This window comes from Mugil cephalus, chromosome 5 (assembly GCF_022458985.1).
Source record: "Mugil cephalus isolate CIBA_MC_2020 chromosome 5, CIBA_Mcephalus_1.1, whole genome shotgun sequence".
Lineage (NCBI taxonomy): Eukaryota > Metazoa > Chordata > Actinopteri > Mugiliformes > Mugilidae > Mugil > Mugil cephalus.
The window spans coordinates 27,845,921-27,858,288 of record NC_061774.1 but is presented as its reverse complement, the minus strand read 5'-3'; positions in this window follow the sequence as shown (position 1 = coordinate 27,858,288).

The window sequence follows — 12,368 nt, the reverse complement described above, 5'->3', positions numbered from 1 at the left end:
GTTTGATTATGTAATTGTTAACTGCTGTAAGTATACGTTAGTCTTGACATGACAATAATAAAAGAAAAATATGTCTCATAAACATTTAACCACAAAGTCTGAGGGTTGTTAACTATCTTTACATTTTTAAACACAAGCAGCTACAAGAACATATGAAACAGAGGAGCCAAAACCTGGAGTCCGGCTAAGAAGAGTGAGTTAGTCCCTGTAGACGTCCATGTTTGTCCAAAAGGACACGTTTACATCTGAACAAGCAGTTAGAGTCCTACAGAATTCAGCGCGTAGCTGCTTTGAGATGAGTTGCTGTCTTTAGTCTTAGCTCCAAATCTATGACTGTTTTTTAATTAGCTTGGACTCAGGTGGAGTCAGACCTGGTCAAGATGGAGACAGATTGAGACAATGACGGCAAACAGTCGTCCAAATGAAACACAACCTGACTGAGGACTGGATTATTTGGAAGCAAGTGTGAAATATAAAGTAAACCTTGAACACTTCCACCTCAACTTTCTGCACGATGCAATTTACATTTGTACATAACTGAACTGCAGCAGCAGCAACACATTTTGAAGGAGCAGCAATTCTGATTCCTTTTCACGTTATTCATTTATAAACAGCAGATCGTATTAAACCCAGAGTTACAGAGTGATTTACATAAAATACCTCCAGAAATAAAGTTCAAGCACAGAACATTAATCCACCACTCAATTTAAAGTCAATGTTGATCAGGTCTTTCTGAAAACAGTGAGTCCTTAACACTGAGTAAAACACTGAGTTAACTGTCCTAATATATTTTTGGAAGTTGTCACGATAAGGTTTCATTTTGTAATTTGAACAGGGAGCGAACAGAAGGCCAAGATTAGAAGATCTGAGTGGGCGAGCCGTAGAGTATGGGGACTATCAGATCTATTTTTTATTACGTGTTGCACTGTGATGGTAAAAAAAAAAATCATCATCTTGTTTTTTGTATATGCAAATGCTATGAGAAATAACAAAAAAGTAACTCAGAGACGTAACTCAGGTCAAAGTTGTGTTTTTTTTTTAAATTTTACAGGAAGCCAGTGAAGAGACGAGGAATAGTTCCTGTTCAGTGTTTCATGAATTAATGTTAATGTTTCCACATGTGGCCGAGTGTAAATGCATCAGTACTGAACACATTTCAACAGTTTTCTTTTGTGCAGCACAGAGTCAACATGTAAACGGCTTCACTGAACATTTGCACATGCAGCTTTAGTCTGGTTCATCAACTTATTTTTATCAGTCATCTCTGACTTCACCGTCCATCATGGCCAGTAAAGTAACGGTGCATCAGGAGTTCCACCTTCTGCCATGAGGGCGGCGCTGCAGGGCACTCCTGCTTTAAACCATCACATATAGTTTGTGTCTCTTCTACTGAACGCGGTAGATTCTACCTGCACTTTATTTTTGTATTTCTATTCTCTCTTAGTCTGTTTTGTAAACTATGCTGTTGCACAACCTGATCTCTTGACGTTGTCCTGCACTGTGCACTGAAATGTTTCTTTTAGTGTCATCTGGCATCTGACCACCACTTATTCAACAAAAAGGAGGATATTATATAATTCAGGCTATTTGGACCAGAATTACCCAACTCACCTTTCTTACAGACAAAACTGTTAAAACTCATAGTTCAATTCCAAACAGCACAAATAACGTACAAAGCAGCAAATAACTTAAAACATACAAAACTTGTTTAAGGGTGGAGATGGAGGTTATTTATCATTTAAGGGTCAAATAACTTTAAAGTCACTAGAAAACGCACAAATAAGAAAAGATTTCATTCAGCGGAGTAAAGATATGGAACATTATGTGTGAAGAATTAAATCAATGTCCAAATTTAAAACGGTTCAAAGTATAAAGAGGATGTTTTTATAAAGTACAGGGATGAAATGGGGGGAGAAAGACTCCAGGTGATACTGGGAGCTGATGTCTCACTGTAATTATATGTGTATAGTACACATAATTATATGTCATATATAAACATTATTATTTTATACTTATAGTATATTCATTTAACACAGGGAGAAGTAGTAGAGTTTTGTTGTTTCACTTTGTGCTGTTGTCTTGTGATTATTGTTGTTAGTTTTTTTTCTTTCATTCTGTGCTCATCTTCATTTATTGAAAACACTTTGAATTAGACTTGGTATCGGTTTTGGGACCTACATGAAGTATCTGGTGTAGCAGTTTGTACTTCCTTTGTATTTGTTATCCAGCCAACACGTATGTTGCACCTGAACTTGACTGAGGAAGAAAACATAGCACTGAATGTGTAGTTCAGGCTCTTCGGGGTTGGAAACACAGCTGCTCTCTGAGTGAATTAGCCTGAAGGAGCCTGAACGTTTGTGTGTTTCGAGCTGTAGAGTTGGAAGCGAGCGTGTTCCGATCCCTGGAGGAGGAAACGCTCGTATCTAAGCGGCGTCTCGCAGCATCAGAGGTTCACCTGCTCTGAAACAACAGGGTCAGCGCTCAGGTGCACGGGCAGACAAGCCCCTCCCCCCTCCTCCTCCCCCTCCTCCCCCTCCTCCTGGACGCTTCATGTCCAGAACATAATTTCAGTCGATTGCAACATTCTTCTCTTATTAATGTGTCTTTTATTCTGGCGGACGAACACTCATCCCACCTCCCTTCCCACAGGAGAGGGTTGGCGCTCTCCATACCAGTGGCTGTGAAAAACAGCACATTTTTCATTAACAGGATTACCGTCCAACAATAAAAATACAGACGAGTGTGTGCGTTGTGTTGTCGTCGCCCAGGCTGCCAGTGAATTTAATCACTAACCATTCCCTTTTTTCTTTTTTCTTTTTTCTTTTTTTACCCCCACCACCACCCCCGCCCCTTTCCTCCCTTCCACCGCCAAGACGTGAAAGCCAATCAGCCTACTCCAATATGTGCAACGTCTCCGTGCCAGAACTGATTGAGACTCTCAACAAGCGAAGGCTCAGCGGAGGAATGTTCTGGCAGCCTGCGGGGCGAGGGCGTTCGTTTTGTTTCCTGCTTTAACTAATTCAGCATCTTTTCCGACAAAAAGGACTTGAAACGCTGGACCACAATGAAATGACTCACCTTCTGAGCTCTATGTTATTATCACCTGGCTCATGCCAGACACAAGACGACTTTATTGTGATTTCAAGCTAAATATTCATCCCTTTCTCCCCTGGTGTCTCTAAATTCAACATTTTCAGTTGGATGTTTTTCCAACAGAGCGTGGTTGTAGATTTGTATCTTTCGTTTAATGTTCAGCCTACATCTGATTTTACTTCATAAGGAAAATGTCCACGGGTAAATGTAATCACCGACTAGACTCTGTAGGTGGAGAGACTGCACGCTTTCTATATCCAGCTCTGTCGCTGCTGTTGTTTTTTAGTCAGTAAATACTGACTTTCATTTATGCACAAAATAAATATAGCATCAAATAAACTTGTGCACATCTTCAAGAAGAAGTTTAGCAAAGAGGTAGGACTCAAATGCAAGACACACATTAAAGGAACTAAGGGTTGTCTCTCTGTAACAGTAATTATTGTTCAACCTCAACTACTTTGCTGAAGAAGAGCCACACAAATGTTTGTATTTCAGACCCTCCTCAGTTAACCTTTCCTGGATGTTTTCCATCTTTTTGATCCAAAACAATCAAACCTGTGTCATTCGTTGCATCTTTTGCATCAAAATCAAAGTCTGCTTTATTGGCAGGATTGAAATTGTGTTACTCTAAGACCTACGGTGCAACAAGTTAAATGCAAACACTGAAAAAAGAAGTATATACATATAAAAACTAAGGCACATAACAGACTGAAGTGACATTAACAGATTGAAATGTCATGTAAGTGCACAGAGAGCGGCGCAGTGTTGGATAAAGTGGCCGGTGCAGCCCCAGTAATGTTTAGCTTAATGAGCTTTATGATGAAGTTTAGTAGTTCTGTACTAAATGTAACATGTTGGACCACAAAGAGATTAAACACAGCTCTGAATTGTGTCACTTATTCACCAATTAACATCTTTAAATAAATTAGACACAGTAGAAAAGATAAGTAATAAGGTAAAATAAAATAAAAATACAAATATTGCACGGATAGTAGTTGTTGTATATTGCACAGAGTTGTACCCAGTACACACTGAATGGTAAAAGTATTGAACCTTGAGATGTAATAATATTGCACAACATATTACAGACGTTCACTGTGGAGCTGAACAGCAGCAGGAAGGAAAGTGACAGATCAGCGTGTTACTAGCTCCAGTTCACTCCACCGTTTATAAATTAGCTGAGAGTTACAGGCGGCTTCTACGTCCATTTAACGCTGTAGCCTGACATGAACCTACGGAGAAACGTAGCTGTGATTGGTCGTCCTGGTAGCAGCGTTTTTCCACTTTAGTGTTTCCGGTTAAGTGAGGAGGTTCAGAGATACAAACATTTGTATGACGTCGTCTTGGGCAAAAATTCTGCGAAAAGTTCAGTCGTTGTTCAAAGTGAAATGAGAAGAAACAACAAAAACAACAACAGCGTTGATTAGTGTTTGGGTGGAGTTGTTACAAATATAAATGTCTCACACTGGTTTGGTTACAGCGTCTATGTCCTGTTGTTCTCTAGAAGAACATTTAGTCAGGAACTGCCAAGATGGAGACGGCCACACTGAGCTTCTACAGGAAACGTAAAGACGGAGCCACAGACGGTTTGTTTACAGTCGGGGTTTGTCACAGTTAAACAGCAGAGTTGTTACAACATTATTCTATTCACATGCCCAGTAAGTCGTGACAAGGCCACAAGTAATTGAATTATCTGCACCTGTGCTTTCCTGAGTGTGACGCATTAAAACGTCTGATCAGTGAAATTCCTCAACGACTCCAGGCCCGTGTTCGCTGTGATGTCTCGGTCCGGACCAACAGGTGGGACGGACATAAAGACACATTTCACGGCTTCCACTCTGCTGCCAGAGGGGATAAAAAAAAAAAATGTGCGGGTGTGACAGAAAGTGAGGAGAATTTATTATTGGACAGTGTGAAATCCGGGAGGGCGGCTAAACTGAGTCCTGATCTGAAGGGCAAACTGTAATTAAAACATGAAACGTGGCAGTCTAATTTGTCGTGGAAATGCCTCTGAGGGCAGATTACGAGGGGTTTTCAAACGACACAGAAGCGCTTCGTTCTCCTGTGACCGAGAAAATGTGCTTCTGCAAAACTCTCTTAAACGCAGAACAAGTGCAAACGCAGCAGAGGCACGTGTTGGAGGGAGGGGCGACTAATTCAGAGCCGTGGTTTATCCATGAGCACTGATGTGTCGGTGCTACGGTCGGCCACCACCACTGTGGTGACAAGAAATATCCTTTAGTTATTCTTCTAATATTAAATGTGCAAACTGTAAATTAAACAAATAAACTGAGCATGGAAACGTCTGATTTCTGTCGTGCCTGCACAGGAGGTTCTACTCGTCTTGGTCAGTGTTTGCTGAGTGAATTTGTTCCATTTGATTATTTTTCTTTCTAAACGTAACGTTGAGGGTCTGAATGGTTTTCTGGAGGAAATGTTGAAAAGTGAGCTAAAAACCTGTCTCTTCAATCTGGCTTTTATGTCATAGTCTTAAAGTTATTTTATTTTATTCTACAATTTTATATTCGTCTATTATAGGAAATATAACGAAACGTGTTAGTTGCTTGTCCAACCCATTGTGGAGTCATTTTTGTTGCTTATTGTGTCGTTGTTTTTGAATTTAAGTTCTATCTAACTTGATTGTTGGGGTGAAGGAGCAGATTATATCAGATTCTTCTTCTTTCTGCTCATTTCATTCAGGTTAGGGAACATTTGTGTTTATATTGAATAGTTTTTTTTAATCAATGAATGAAATGAAAATGAATCTAAAACAATTTTTTGTCTTTTGTTGTTAATTGTTATATTTATTTTGAGCGTTTCTATATATTTTTTCTATATTTTTGTCCTGCATTTTACTTCATTCTTTTTTAATGTTTTAATATTTTACTATGTTTTTATATTTAAACATTATATATTTTATGATATTTATCTTTCTTTATTTTAACTTATCCTTTTTACAGTGTGCATTAGTATTGACGTTCTTTTTTCTTGTTTCACTATTTCTATGTATAATGCACTTTGAATGGGATCATTTGTTTTGAAAGGTGCAAAATAAATAAAATTTGATGGATTGAATGGGATGGAAACTATTTCTGACGTGTCAGAGGAGGGTAAACTGCTTTTATTTGTCTTCGCCTCCGCTGGGCGACGTCTTAATGATCCTCCGTTCCCGCTGGAGTAGAGAGACGGCCAAACTTTACCTCACCCCTTTCTGCCTTTATTATCGTCTTTGTGTGTGTGACTGGATAAACTGTGTGAATAGGGATAAGACACACATGAATAAAACCTAAACACTGGTAATGGAAACACCTACAGTTCTAAAAACCTCTCATGATGTGGTTTTTCAGACGTACTGATGTAAAAATGTACCTCAAAAGTGGAATGCAAACACTTTTTTGTAATTCCCTGTCATCAGACAGGATGCAGGGATGGGGTCATGTGACCAGCTCATCTGAAGTCCTCAAAGTGACAAGAATTTAGCTACTGTTGTTTTGATGGAAAACCAAAAACAATCAAATTATTTATGTGTTTGACTGACAGATTAATTTGAATCTGCCTGCAGGACGCTGCTTATTTAACCTGACTGGCTTTTATTTTAGCTTGGAACAATCTGTCAGAGACGGATGTACTGATGTTTTATTTCACTCTTCATTGTTTTTGTGTTGTTTGATGAAAACAATGACAGTAGAGTTACAGCTGAGATCCACCCAGGGATTTGAGCTGTGCAGTAGTAGTTGGCTGTGCAGCGTGTAGCAATATTATAATTATTAGAATTTTATTTATTCATTTTACAACACTTGCCGTTTGTTTTGTGTTACTGACAATGAGCAATGCAGCGCCCCCTCCGTGTCTGTGGCAGAATAGATTAATGCACTTGCATTTTCACGCAATCCCAAAGAGATGGATGGGCTGCTGTCTTGTTTTATTCTTTCAATTTTGTTTCGTCTTTAGCTTTTATTAAATCAAAGAGTGACAGTTAAGATCCGGTAGAGGATGACTTTGTAACGTACAGCAATACTTTCCCCAAGAATAGTGTTATTATCATTTAAATGAAAATATTAAATCTGTTTCTTTGTCACACAACACTTGCTGTGTTCACTTTGTGTTTTTTTTTATTGTTTTCCAGTTTTTCTTTATGAGCGAAACAGCGCCCCCTCTTTCTTTGGCCAGTGTGTGTACTACACCAAGCTGAGCGGAGACTTCTAAACTTTACTGGAACTAAATGGGATTGTGGCTTCATTAATGCAGCAAGTGCAGATTCCTGTGGAAGGTTTATACATCAAAAGGCTAAAAGTTTACATTTTGAGTTACCAAAGTTTGGATGTGCCGGGGTAAATTGCATATTTTGTTGGAGGGGAAAAAATAAATGTAGCACAAATGAGCCTTACTTTTTTATTTCATGTACATAGAGTAGGTGCAAATGTGTGGGCACCCTACGAAGTTTAAGAAGCTCTATTTGAAAGTGTCTTTTTTTTCATTCTGTCTTGTACGCCCAGCATGTCCCACCCTGTGCTTTTTACCAAGAGACATAAAAGAATCTTTGAGGAAAAAAGTCAAATTCTGTGTTAGTTTGCGACGCTGGGAGCTCCTCTTTGAGATTATTCCATAATTTGTTCACATCAAAGTAGGTAGAGCTGACTCACATGATAAGTGCCTCTTGTTATGCACATGCAGTTATGCAGTTTGCTAAGATAACATGTGGCTATATTGAAATTCATAAAGAGCGGCGACAATATACTTGCTAAAAGTTATCCATTTAGCTGCTGTGCATGTACACGCTTTGCCAGTTAATTAGGTACATAAGTGATGCATAACAGTTCTGCCCTAAATCTTTTCATTTAAATCAAGCAAGTTTTTCTTCCTCTTAACCTAAAACTTAGAAAAAAGCTCTGAGTTGTTGAGCGTTTGCACATTTCTGGAAATAAAAGGTGGAGGAGGATGTTAATTTATTAGATTCTTAGTTGTATAGAGGTTTTGTCGTTTCATTTTGCCTTTGCATTTTCTGAAATGAGTTTCGTGGCCTCTGGTTTTCAGAAGTGTCTTAGCAATACCGTCACTTTAACGAGAAGCATTTTGTGTTCTCGACCTCCGTTTAACATCAGCTCTAGCCCTAATCTGATGTTTCACTGTTCGACTTCTGAATCCTTCCACTGAGTAATTAGTGTTATTACGATTAATAACACTTGTGTTTGGGCCTCGTTTGAAAGGTAAAAGCAAAGGTAGACAGCCGACTTTATGAAAACATGACCTTATTCTCCATAGAAACTAGAAAGTCTGCTTTACTCTTCACGAACTAGAAGCTGTAATAAATAAAAAAGTTGAACCCTTTTCTTTGTGTGTTTGTGTCCAATGCTCACTTGCTGTGTTCAAACCCTCCCTCCCAGCTTCATACAACACAGTAGCTGTGTTGTGTCACAGTGGATTTAAAGTCGCTGTGAATCTCTTGTTATCGATGCGCTCGTGTTGCTGCACCGAGACGTTTCCAAGCTGAATTCCTGGACGTACATTTTTCATCTTTGATGCAGCTGAACGTGATTAATGAGAAAAACAAGAGACGGTGTGTGTTAGTGTGTGTGTGTGTGTGTGTGTGTGTGTGACACCGACCGATGAGGAATCATTCTTCTCAGTTTCCAGACTTTTTGTCGTTCTGACAATATCCTTTGAACTCGTCTTTCTCCAGGTTGCATCAGAAAGATGTGAAGCAGATAAATGAATAATTTTTGTTAGAATTGTCAAAAACTGTCGCAGCATTCGTCTGATAGGAGGTGAGACCGCTCGCTGTGTGTGTGTGTGTGTGCGCCTCAGACTGATTTAGACTTTATTTCTTGGCTTCTATATGCAGACTGGATGAGAAAATCTGCCTTGAAGTGAAACTCGCTGACGACTTTAAACGAGTTTTATCCTTCGTGTTTACAGACTTCTTGGTGTCTCTCGATCACATTAGACGAGATTAAAGCTAATTCAGGTTCCACTTCACCCTGTTTCTGATGCTGCTGCCAGACCCACTGTTTCTGAAGCGTTTTAGTCACGCAGGCTTGTGTGTCTGCAAAGAAAAAAAGAAAACCTTTTCATAAGACTCGCTCCTTTTGGAAAAAAAATAAAATATTTTTACAATCTTTATCTTTTCAAATCATTTGCATTTGATTATAAAAGTCACATTACTTACGCTGACTTGCACTGATTGGTCCAAGTAAAATATTCTGAATGGTTTTGTAATTAGAGCAGAACCAGGTTTTTATGTAAACCCTCTCAATCTGTTTAAAGAACCTGAACACTACTTTTCCAAGATTAAATTAAATTCCATTTTAAAACTGCACAACGTGAAATAACACTGCAAGCTTATTTTTTTCTTTATTCTTTAGCACTTGATTAAAACACAGCCTTCACTTTAAATACTATTTACTTACATTTTAAGTGTGTGAAACAATGTTGGGTGTGGAGTTTGATTTGAATCAGATCAGAAGAAAAGCTGCAAAGGTAACACGCTGAATAAGGTGCAACTAATTTATTGTTTCTGAGAATGTGGAAAGAAGATTGGCCTCATGTCTATTATCCTGACTTATTATCTTAACATGAAAACCTCCAATGATGAACTCACTGTAACTTAAACCCATACAGAAAGATATGAAAACGATGACATAAGATCCGATACGATAAGATGAGACGATATGAAATAAGATACAAAAAGATAGAATTAGACACAGTGAATGATATTAGCTACAATAAGATGAGATAAAATAAAATAGGATGTGATTAGATACAAACATCCGATAAAATAAGACAAGGAGATACAATAAGATTCAAAGAAATAAGATGGAAAAAATATGATTAGATGTGATTAAATATTGTGTAGACTGTACGTAGACTGTGATATTTATCTATCTATCTAATTTAATCTAATCTAATCTAAGATAGAATCCACAAAGATGACATAAGATAAATTAGATTTGATGCGATAAATGATAATAATAATAATACATTTGATTTATAATGCACTTTTCATCAAAAGATCTCAAATGAGAAAACAGATCAGAACCAAAGGAAAATAAAAACATCTAATTTTGGGGAAAGACAAATAAAAACAAAATAAGAAGCAGCACAGAAGGCCCTATCTCCCATGGTCCTGAGTCTGGTCCTGAGTCTGGTCCTGAGTCTGGTCCTGAGTCTGGTCCTGAGTCTGGTCCTGAGTCTGGTCCTGAGTCTGGTCCTGAGTCTGGTCCTGAGTCTGGTCCTGAGTCTGGTCCTGGGAATATGGAGCAGGTTTGACTGAGTGGAGGATCGGGATAATGTGCTCATGTTCACACACTCATTAAGATCCTAGTTGCAGAGTTGTGGGAGACACAGACATGGACCAGCTTTTAGGCATCAGAGAGGAAGAGGAAGGGGGCGGAGTTTGGAAATGTTGACAGGTGACAGGTGACAGAAGGTGGTACTGCAGAGGTGGCTGATATGGGATTCATCGAGCCGAGTTGGGTCCATTTTTACACCAAGATTTGTGACTTTGTGACTGGAGCCAGAGAAGGTGACGCTGGTTCTGGATGATCACCGGGTGAGGGGGGCCGACTAGGAGGCTTCGGTTTTGGAGCTGAGTTGAAGGAAGTTGTGCTCCTTCCAGACTTAAGAGCGTAAATGTTAAAATAACATTAGATAAGAAATCAGATACGATTAGAAACAACCATGGATGCGTTTGTCATAAGTGATTGAGCCTAAGTGCTAGTAACACATTTCGTCTGAGTAACTTGGTAATAAAAGAAAAGTTTTCAAAAATATTGAATTTGTCTTAGCAGCGATCACTGATGAGGATTTGGTGTCTGTTTACAGAGACATTGCATAACATTAACAGGAACTGTTTTCTTCAGCTGTCACTGCAGACATAAGTCATTAATAAACGGTTATAAATATATAAATAGTAAATAATAATAATAATGCAGCCATCCTGTCATCACAGGCTCACTCAGCTCATTCTGTGACTTTAACCCAGTGCGGCTTTAAGTGTTCAGACTGTCACATATTGAATTATGCTGCCATTAAGATTTCAAATGTAAATGATGTCGATGCACTCGCTTGGCGCTTGCAAAGCAAACAGACGTTAGAGGAAGCTTCCCGTCTGTCACCTGAACATTTCCACTGAGTGAGACCTGTTAAGCCTTTCAGCCTCGGCAGACATGTTTTATTCATCCTGGGCACTCGCTGTCGCCTCGACGCCGTCCTGGTCATGGCGTTCTGACAGGGACGAAGCGACGAATGGCTGGATGTCTCATTTCCTGACTCATCCTGATAAGGTTTCGTAAAGCAGTTTAAATGGCAGTGACAGGTGTCGGCCTCCAGACTTCACTTTATATCACTCTCCTGTTAATTTTTCCCCCTGTTATCTCTCTCCTCCTATTTGTCGCTCTGTCTCTATTTCATTCCCACTTTCTTTTCCTCTCAGACTTGTCTGTCTTTCATTTAGAGAGTTTTTTTTTCCTTCTTTCTCGCTGCTGATTGTTGTGGCCTGAGGCGATGTTGTTGGATGTTGTTGTGCTGGCGGTTTTCATCGCTGAGCCGGGGAAAAAAAAAAAACTCAACTGTTTTATTTCTTTTGTTCATTTTGCCACAATATTCCTCCCATGCTTAAAGGATTAGATTATTTTGCTGTGACATCCTCGGCGCTTTCTTTTCTTTTCTTTTTACAAAACGCTCTCTGGAGGAGGAGCCGTAAATCTGTGTGTTTCTGTCAACACTCGTACGCTGTTCAGATGCTCTTTGAAAATGTATGACAATATTGACACTGACAGAGGGAGAATCTTAACTCCACCGCCGAAATCTGGAGGTGGATCGAGTAATGAAACGTGTTACTTAAGGCATCAGATGCTCCTGTAGACTGCCAAATCAAACCACCAGTTTGGAAATTGATTTCCAGTCTTTTCAGCAGCCGTTTGCTTCTCTTCATTTCCATAAAAATCAGGCTTGTAGTCGTAAATCAGATGGAAGAAGAACAGAATAGCTGTCGGATAACATTTGCCTTTTCTTCAACTCTGCTGAAAAATGAGATTCCAACTTAGCTGATTGTAACATAGACACTGATACAATGATCTGATTTATTTGTTTACATGCTCCAAAACATGAATTAACCTCTCATCATTCTAGTCTCTTGGCAAAAAAAACAAAACAAACAAACACAGGACATAACCAAGGTAAACTGAACGCTGTTCATGAACATGTTGGAGCTTATTCATGGTCTTGGTCTCTTTGAAAGACAAGAATCTGAAGTTTCTATCACAAAAGTCAGAATC